The sequence below is a fragment of the Diabrotica undecimpunctata genome, chromosome 10 (genome assembly GCF_040954645.1).
Source record: "Diabrotica undecimpunctata isolate CICGRU chromosome 10, icDiaUnde3, whole genome shotgun sequence".
Classification (NCBI taxonomy): domain Eukaryota; kingdom Metazoa; phylum Arthropoda; class Insecta; order Coleoptera; family Chrysomelidae; genus Diabrotica; species Diabrotica undecimpunctata.
Genome location: NC_092812.1, coordinates 49,626,475 through 49,636,754, shown reverse-complemented (window position 1 = coordinate 49,636,754; position 10,280 = coordinate 49,626,475). Strand labels below are relative to the sequence as shown.

Here is a 10,280-nt window from a genome sequence, read left to right as displayed (position 1 = left end):
ATTACATTATAATGTAATGTTCTAATAAAAATTATTGGACGATTTTCACATTTGGTCCCATTGAAGACAGCTATAATTGAGCTGTCAATTAAAGTTCATAGAACGAAATCTTGGCGCTTGACTGTGTTGCCATGTTTTTTTAATAAATCGGGAAATAGCATGTGATTTATAATTAATAAAAATCCAATAGAACGTTAACAAGCTAACAGTAAAAAAGAAATTCTTTCAAAAAATAATAAGAATAGTATTCAGGTACTTTCTACAGACATCTGGTGACCATCTGTAACAATCTGGTAACTGGTGGTTAGTTAGCTTATTATCAAAGGCAAATGCCAAAAAAATGTTGTAATAATTAACTGCAATTAATATGAGAAGAAACGAGTATTTATTCGTTCGTGTTGTATATAAAAAAATAAAAAAATTGCATAATTCATATAATAATATAATAAAAATGTATTTTTGACAGCTTCTCTATTTGTAATTGAAGCCTACAACATATACATTATAAAGACATGACAACACAGTCAAACGTCAAAAATTTGTTTTGTGAATTTAATTCACAGCTCCTTTGTAGCTATCTTCAATGGGACCAAATGTGAAAATCGTCCAAATTATTAAATATTCCGCACTAATATGATATAATTAAAAGGTTAGTAGTATATGTTTGTTTGCTATATGTTTTTATAGCTAGCTCACATGTATTTTTTGTTTTGTAACTGCATGGAATTTTTTTGCACATCCAATCGTCATGGAAAAAAGTTATGGCCAATAACGAATGCTGTATAAAAGAAAAATGTGATCTTGAGGATAATGTACCTATTGCTGATTGGTTTCCAAATTGATCAGAAAGAGGATTCAAGGCAAGTGAAGGAGATTTAAATTCTTGGTTTGAATATTTGAATAGATAGAAGAAATAGCAAATTATAACTGTTAAGGAAATATGTGAAGCAGTATAAGAAGAAGCCTAGTATAAGTATTGGATTCACCAACTACTACAACTCTAAAAGTAAAACCAGATACAGCATTTAACCCTCCTTCCCACGGGTGGGGTCCATCAGGACAGCTATAAATCAAATTGCTTAATTTTTTCAATTTTTTTTTGTATTTTTTTCCTACACTCGGTGTACCTTTTAATGGCAATGAATAGTACACTTTAGCATAATTTGGTGAAATTGTATGAATTCCTTCAATTGCTACCTGCAAAAGTGTCCTGACAGACCCCACCCGTGAGTGGGTGTTTCTTGTTTTTGTGCTATGGCTTGGCTAACATTGCAGCTATAAATGCATTTATTACATACTAAGATTCAATAATATGAATGCAGAATTTCGGTCTTCTCGTCAATTGTTTCTGAAGTCTTTAGTAATTGCGGTAGTCCAGAAAAAAATGAAAATACGAGCACCAAATATGTGTATACCGAGAACAACACGGTTACTTGCTGCAAAATTTTCTGGAATTGAGCGAACGACGAGGGATGACCCAGCCCCAGGAAAACGAGGATGTGTAAGTATTGTAAAAAAAGACAAACTAGATATTTTTGCCAATTGTGTAAAAACTGGTTTTGTATGGACAATATATAAGCGTGTTGTGCTGATTGTGTAGAAACAAAATTAACATTATTTAACCCCCTCTATTTTCTGTTTCAAATTTTAATTTTGGATATTTAGTTTTTACTTGTATTACTGTAAGTATATAGAGTAATAATGTTGTCTTTTTTTATATTTTTCTTTTGTATTTTGCAGTTCATAATTTTTTTTAATAAACTTTTGTAAAAAAATAATGGTGTTAGTTATTTCGCAGTAAACTATACCAATATTGATACACATATATGTACATTTAGGTAGTACAACATTATATCAGTAAGTTTCCTTAAAAATATTAAAAAAAAAATTTTTTAATGAGAAATAGGATGTTTAAAATTTGGTCCTGATAGACCCCATCCGTGGATTTGTGTCACAAGAAAGTCACCCGTGGAAAGGAGGGTTAATTGTTTCAATACTTGCATAACATTGGCTGAAAAAATGGCATATATACTAAACTTATAATTCTTTAAACATGTGAGAAGGTCAATAATTATAAGTTGCACAAAAACAAACCTCAAAAAGCTTTATTTTATTTAGTATGGATTTTTCTATACTATCAAGTAATCTGAACATCTCAATAATCCAGCACTTTCTGGTTTTTAACGGTGCTGCATTAGTGAAATTCTACTTTATGTACTTGTAATTTTGTAATTAGTTCAAGAAAAAAAAATTAACAAATATTTTAGGATATATTTTATCAATATATTTTATTTTAGGAATTTGAGAACATGTTCTCTACCAATTTTACAAAGCTCTAGTTTATGGATCACCCAAAAAGAACTTAGAATGAGATAATTAGTAAAGCCATGAATGTGAGGAATTTAGAGGATGGATGATGGATGGAATATTGAAGAAAATGGAGTCTATATATTGGACAATGTCACTGTACATTAAAAACAATTATATGTACATGTAGTAAATATGCTGAAATATATGAAGGGACATCCAAAATGTGATCAGTTTTATGCCAAATCAAATCAGGAGTGTCATTTAGAAACTTGGTGGCAACACACATTATTGAAAAGTGATACTTGCCTTTTCTTGACTATAATTCAGTTCTTAGTATGTATAAGGGTATGTAGAAATTTTCAATTTATTTATTTTTTTTTTCAAATTATTCCTTGTTTTCTATTTGTTACTCATGATAATGTTGGGTAACATATTATAAGAGTAAATGACTCGATACACAATGGATTTAATGTGATAAAAATATGAAAAAAAAATTTAAAATTTCTTAACTTTTGTGGGTGGTCTATTTTCTCTGACGTGCAGTATATTTAGATTCATAACACATTACACCCTAATTAAATTGATCTATTAAGTCCAGACATGAATATCTATGGATTTTACTTAAATTTATGTTAAGTCAAAAGTCAAGGCTCCTCTTATATCATCCATTGTATGTATTATGTTCATTATCCCTTCTTGTAGTGGTAAGCTGCTGATATAGAGCTAATAAGTTTTGCATTAGAAAAAAAATGGTGGTCAAACGTACCCAATTTGAAAGAAAAAAAGATATACAAATGAACTTTGACATCACCAGATAACAAAAAATCCAATTAAATAGATCATGTTCTCATAGAAAGAGAACATACCAAAGGCTATAGCAAGATAAGATGGTGAAATCTGCACTTGGCTGAATTTTTATTTGGGGTTGAGCACTTAAAAGTACATATTTAGAAACCCCATTAGCCAAATTTTTAGATTACTAGGTGGCCCCTGGGTCCCCTATCACAAAAAATGTGTTTTTTCGAAAACAAAAAAATTTCTGAGCAATCCTTTGCTTTAAAAACTGTGAAACAATTCACGAACATACATTTTAATGTCCAAAACCCTTCTAATTTTTTCAGATTTTTTATATTATAATTGAGCTAAGGAATAGTATTTAAACTTAAAAATTATTATTTTTCGTGTCTTTTTTTTCAGGTTTTTTGAATTGCAGTTTATTTTTGCTCTGGAAAAACCTTAAAATTCAAAAAACCCATTTTTTTTTTAAATTCAAATATTTTTCCTGAGCTCAATTTTGATCCAAAAAATCCGAAAAAATCAGAGGGTTTTTAAGGATTAAAATGTATCTTAGTCAATTTTTTCAGATTTTTTAAAGCAAAGGATCACTCAGGAAATTTTTTTTGTAAAAAAAAACATATGTTTTGTGATAGGGGACCTTAGGGGCCCCATAGGGAGCTAAAAATTTGGCTAATGGTGTTTCTAAATATGTACTTTCAAGTGCCCAACCCCAAATTAACATCTAGCCAAGTGCAGATTTTACCATCTTATATCGCTATAGCCTTTATCACCAATATAAGAAGCATGAGAAGAGTAGACTGTAATTCAGACCATTTTTTAGTGAAAGTCAAGGCAAAAATATTACAACAAAAGAGTTAAGAACATAAACAAAACTAAAAGAAATATTACAGAAGTCTACTTAGTAAAGAAGAAAGTAAAAGCGCTTATGAGAAAAAGACAAGAAAAGTGGAAACACAAGAAGCTACTAATTAGATAGAAGTTATGCGGCAACAAACAAAAGAAACATTCAACAGAGCAAATCAGAAGATGCTACCAGAAAGAAAAAACAATAATATCAAGAGGGACTGGTTTGACAAATAATGTGCAAGAGAAAAGAAAATATGAAAGCAATTATTCGAAAATAACATTGACAGTGCTAAAAACCACATAAAAAAATAAGAAAAGATCTTAAAACTATATTAATAAAGAAATTACTATGTCCCCATTATACCTTCTTGTATTTGTGGGCTCTTTTTGAAGTGAATACTTCTATCGCCCAAAATCCTATTTAGCGTGACTCGAAAAATCTAGACGGGTGTAGTAACATTGCGCTACACGGTAATTATACATAATGTACATATGTATACACTTTTATAATTTTATATAATATATTTTTTATAACAACTCTCACAACTTGGCTAATTTTGATTTTAGAATATTTGTATGAAATAAAATAAAATAATTAAATAAAATTAATTGAATTTAAATATGGTTAAATAAAATTTAATAAACGTAAATAAAAGTCTATAATAAAATGAAATACAATTATAAAAAAATATCAAAAATTGTAAAAAAATAAAAAATTTTGAAAAATTGAAATACTGAAGGTAACACAGAAAGTCAATTATCTCAAAGCACGCGTTCACGCGCGCTGCCAACAGTCGAGCGCCAGCGAGGCGTTCAACGCGCGCTTTATTAAAATGCACGTTAGCATGTGTATGGCCTAAATAAAAGGTATGTAGTTGTAAATGCTCGTTATCAAAATGCGCGTTAAGCGCTTATCATGTGAACCCGCACTTAACCACGGAGCACACTTTAACAAATCTGATCGCTACCACTTGCAGGACCGACACATACAATTATAATTCAAATATAATCGATTATAATTAGCACAAATCAGAAATGGACGCAATAAAGTAATCAAATTCAAAATAAAATACTGTCATTTCTTTTTGGTCTTAAATAAAACCATATATAAAGATGGTATAAGGGTTTAAAATTAACGGCTTTGGAGAGATCAACTAAAATGGAAATTTATTTGTTTAGGAAAAGAAAAACTAATTTGGCTCATTATATTTTTTATAAAATACATTTTTTTAACAAACTGTGATACAAGTATTATAGTCATATTTTTTTATAGTTGCAGCAAAAGAAAGCAACGCATGTAGGAAGCAGCTACTGCAGCAGGAGAGTAAACTATCAACCAAAAAGAATGACAGCGGTAACGTCCCTATGAAGAGATAGAGAGGGTTGTTTTAAAAAACAGGAGCACAGCTTAATATTTATGTTAGTATAATGTTTTGTTTTTAGTTTTTTTACATGTAATCCATCTTTTCTGTGTGTGTGTGCCTCACATATATATTTTCCCTGTATAGATAGAGTATATTTTGTAGTGAAGCTAGTATTTTACGTTTTAACATGTAATTCTGTTTTCTACTGGAACAATTAGTTGATTTGTTTTTTTAATTCTCTTCTGTCTTTTTTAAAATTGGCTTAAACTGTGATGACCTCGGATGGTAAATAACAGTCGGGACAGAATTAGTTTTTAAGACATTTATTTCGATCTAAATAGACAATATAAAAATCATTTCCACAAGGAAACTAAATTCCAGTAGCTGGCTGTATACCATGTATCACAAAAAAATTATTTAAAAATCCTTTATAAAAGGTATATAATTAAAACACTCTATCGGGCTACATCACAGAACTTTTTCGGAATCTATATTCCATCATCAGTGTGTCTAAGTGTAGATGTTTTGAGCCACTAAATAGTTGCTATCAACAAGTCCTCGTAGACACTTTGTCTCAGGACCAGCAACCTCCTGTAGATTCTTAAGTTGCCATGGTATCAATTCCAATTGTAACTTTAACATCATAGCATACAGAACAGAACAAGATCCAATAATGTAACTTCAATTCAAATTAATAACATTTAACGGGTTTTTATCCAAATATTTACTGGCTCAAAACATGTACACTTTGACATACTGATGATGGAATATAGATTCCAAAAACGTTTTGTGATGTAGCCCGATTGGGTGTTTTAATTGTATACCTTTTATAAAGGATTAAATAAGGGATTTAAATAAATTTTTTAAAAATCATTTCGTTATTTCAATTTTTTACAAATTCTATATGTACATCTTTGGCTTTCGTAGACCTTAAAAGGATGGTTTGATGATATTTTGCCCGTGAATAATAAGTCGACGATGGGGTAATTAATTAGGAGTTACATTCACTTCTCAGCGAGAAATGAATGTCTACGGGAAGGAATGTCTGATTCAACACATCAGACGGAATAGGAAGTTCGGTAGCTACATTTAGCGCATGTAGTTACCGATAGGAGGAGGAATTATCAGTTTCGTTCAACTCACCAAACTGATAGAATAGAACAGTATGTAACTACTGGTCTGATTTTTAAGTGAAAAATATACTCTGTATAGTTTCCGTTTTGTTGCCTGTGAGTATTCGGTCCGTTACTTCTTCACTTCTCTTATGTTTGCCATTCACAATTACTCCCAAATATTTAAATTGTTGAACACTTTCGAAAGTGTAGTTTTCTATCTTGATTTCTCTCGTCTTGTTATCTTCTCTTCTAAAGTAGATTAGATATTTTGTTTTTCGTTCGTTAATTTCTAGACCTCTTTTCTTGCTTCATTTGCCAGGATTGTTACCATAAGAAACATCTCATCTGCATATGCTACTATTTGTGTTGAATAGTTGGCTATAGTTCCTTTAATTCCGTTGACCTTGACTGTTCCTTTTACTGCTATGTTGAATAGGGAATCGCCTTGTCGCACTCTTGTTTTTATTGCAATTGCGTTTGTGCTCCCTTCTTCTGTTGTTATTTTAGCTCGAGATCCACCCACAGTTATTTTTGTTAATCTGATTGGTGGCATATCTTGATTTTTGGATTTTTCATTAAATAATTTATTTCTTTCAGTACAGTCAAAGGCTTGTCTGAAGTCTACGAAGAGGGTTTGGAGTTCTAGGTTGTGTTCGTGGTATTTCTCGATGGTCTGTGTAATTATGTGGATCGCATCTGTAGTTGATCTGCCTATCCCGAATCCTTGCTGATAGTCCCCAATTCTTTTCTCTGCGAATTGAGTGAACTTTTGTCTGATGAGGGCTGTTTGAATTTTGTATGTTATATTCAGTAGCAATGTTCCTCTACAATTGTTACCGTCTGTTACTTACTTCTCCTTTCTTAAAAATTGATATAATTCTGCCTTCTCTCCAATCCTCAGGCATTTCTTCTGCTTTCCATATTGTAACTGATAGTTTGTAGAAGCTTGTTAATAATTTTTCCCCTCAGTTTTTAATCAGCTCGTGGAGAATTTCACCTGGACCAGTTTTTTTCTGTTTCATTTTTTTCAGGAAAAAATTCATCATATGTTAGTATCCCTATTTCATTATGGCCGATGACTTCAATTGCGCATTCTTCCTCTTTGGAGCTTTCTTTGGATCTATATAGTTCTTTGAAGTGTATTTCCCATGTTCTATTGTCAATTTTAACCACTGGTCTGCATTTTCTTTGTTGAGTTTTTAGGTATCCAAATAGTTTAGCGCTGTGGTTACTATTCTCTTCTTTAACCTAAGACCTTTAACAACTCTTCCATCCACAGCAATTTTTTGTTTGATTTTGATTTCACATTCTGTATCGAACCTTTCTTTCTTTCTTTTTATTCTCTATATCCTAGCACCTCTTCAGCTAAATTCAAAATGGATTCTTTTATATTTTTCCATATTTTGTTATTTGCTTCTGTTAGTTCTCTGTTATTTGTTTCTGTTAGATTTTCCTTTAGGGCTGTTTCATATTGTTCTCTTGAAATCTCTCTTGTTCTCTCTATTGAAATTCATGCCAACATAAGTTTAACATAAACTTTCCATGATTACGATACAAGATCTAGAGATGCTATTAGAGCACAACGTTTTAGGTTGACAAAGAGCATAAAAAATTCAGCTGATGTTGGTTTGTATAACTTTTTGCCAGATGAAGTAAAAAGTCTTCACTTATTATCGTTTAAGCTTAAAATCAAAACACACTTTTTAAAACATTGTTTCTATTCAAAAACGGAGTACCTAAGTACAGCTTTTACATAATAGTATTAGTTTGGTTAGGGTATTTGCCTAATATGACGATATTTCATGTTTTTATATTTTTATTTAGTTTGTTCTTAAATTGTTAATACTAAATATCTGTTTTTAATATTCAAATTAGCAAAAATTTTACTCAAATTTAATATGTATGTATGTAATAATTGTCCTATTCCTTTGACTTGTCAAAAACAAAACTATTTTTGAATATTGACTAAAAAAAAATCGTTTTTTTTTGTTTTAATATTTTATATTTTATATAAGTTTATATATTTTAATTTTATATTTTAATAGTTTGTTATATAATACCGTTTTTCATTTTAGGGATAGAAAGATAGAAAATTATTTGACAACCACAGAGTTACAAGATTTGGCTTAATTTATCGACGATAGCGATGAGGAAGAAGAGGGTTAAAGAAATTAATCTAAAAGATCACAATAGCGATTTTCAAAATTAGGATTCTATAGAAATACAGCAAACATGGCAATATTTGCATATATTTTGTATGCAAGGGGCATAGTGCTAAGACTATCACCTGCCAAAATTGTGTGCTGACTGAAGTAGAGCAAGAGGAAGATTAGGAAGGAATATTACTTTTTTTTAATAAGATTTATTATGTTGTATAATGGTATTTTATTTTTGTACTCTTTTGAAATAAAATTTTTTATTTAACTATCTCATATTTACGATTATTTAGTACTTTATATTAACGTTTATAAAGTTATTTATAGGTTTTTCTGATTGCAGCGTAATTCATTGGGTTGATGAGGATTGATCCCAGTAAATCGGGGACCAGTTCTTCAAACCCCAATATTACCCAAGCTGTCTCCCCCTCCACCTAGCACCCTAACGCGCTATGGTGGCTACTTTCATCAAAATTCTTGTCATATAAGGGTCCTGGGTATAAGGATCGGCATATGAAATCTTTACAGAATATCTACAAACTCATCCTTTGGCACTTTACAGTTGGTAATCTCTTTTATCTGGCTTCTACACGGCACAAAATCTATCTGATTTAAGCTTCCCTTGGTACTATAGGTAACATACTAGTCTTCAGTCTTCATATATAATGTCAGGTTTATAGCATACTAATTCTGCATTCTGCTAATCCAATATTACCTTCGGTAAGCGATGGTCTGTCATTCTCTGTACATATCCGTACCAAATAAGCTGTTTTTGCTTTATTTCTTCTATGATGGTGATTGTTGTCTCCATGATTTGTCTTATTCTTTCAGTTGTTACGTGTATCATTCTCGATATACCTGCTGATCTGCGCCAAAAATCCATTTCCAGAACAAGGAATTTTTGTTCCGTTCTCTTAGTGAGGTGCCAGGTGTCAATTCCTACAGTACAACACTTTTAAGAATGTTATATGGCTGTATCTTTTCTGTTCGTAGATCGTTGTAGAATCGTTGTATTGCTTCCACAAGTGTAATAATAGATGAGCTTTCCAGTCCTTGCCGTAGTCTATATTCTACATAGTGGTATTGTATCATAATCTTAAGTCTACAAGTAATAGATGAATTGGTATATCCCTAAACATTCTTTTTTTATTTCGTTGGGTTAAAGTGTAAACGTGGTCGATTCAAGATCTTTCAAGTCGAAATCCTGCTTGCTGTTCCATCTGAAGTGGTTCATTTTCGTTTTCGACTAGGGTTTTCATAACTTTTCCGTACAATCTGCTGAGACTGCTGGTAACTGAGATGCAGTGGTAGTTCCTGAAGTCTGCCTTATCTCCTTTTTTATGGATCTGTGTAATCCACCCTTTTTTCTAGCTTTCAGGTACTTATTTCCGTTTAGGCATCTATTAAAAAGTTCTCTCTGCATATTAACAAGCGTTGTAGTTGCATTTTTCAAAAATTCAGCAGCGATTCCTTCTGGTCCAATTGCTCTTTCATTTTTCATGGTTTTTATAAGTTTGACAGTTAGTTCTATGGTCCATAGATTTGGTATCTTCTGGGTGGTTGTTGGAGATATTAGGTCTGGGCTTTTTTAGTTCTTTTGCGTAGTGACATTTAAATACATCTACGTTGATGCTTTGTACGTTTGTCGTATTTATGTCCTCTCTGCTTAGATTTCTTATGGATATCCAAGC

General features: G+C 31.3%; 1 long non-coding RNA gene across 2 annotated transcripts; it reads left to right on the top strand.

The window, feature by feature from the left end:
• Positions 1-316: 316 nt before the first annotated feature.
• LOC140451964 (uncharacterized) lies at positions 317-8,860 on the top strand. 2 transcript variants are annotated; one of them, XR_011952110.1, is made up of 5 exons: positions 317-649; positions 1,323-1,501; positions 2,298-2,655; positions 5,228-5,373; positions 8,509-8,860. It is a non-coding gene; the product is annotated as an uncharacterized lncRNA (long non-coding RNA). The 2 variants fall into 2 exon arrangements; XR_011952109.1 differs by lacking the exon at positions 1,323-1,501 and having other exon boundaries at positions 512-649.
• Positions 8,861-10,280: the final 1,420 nt, after the last annotated feature.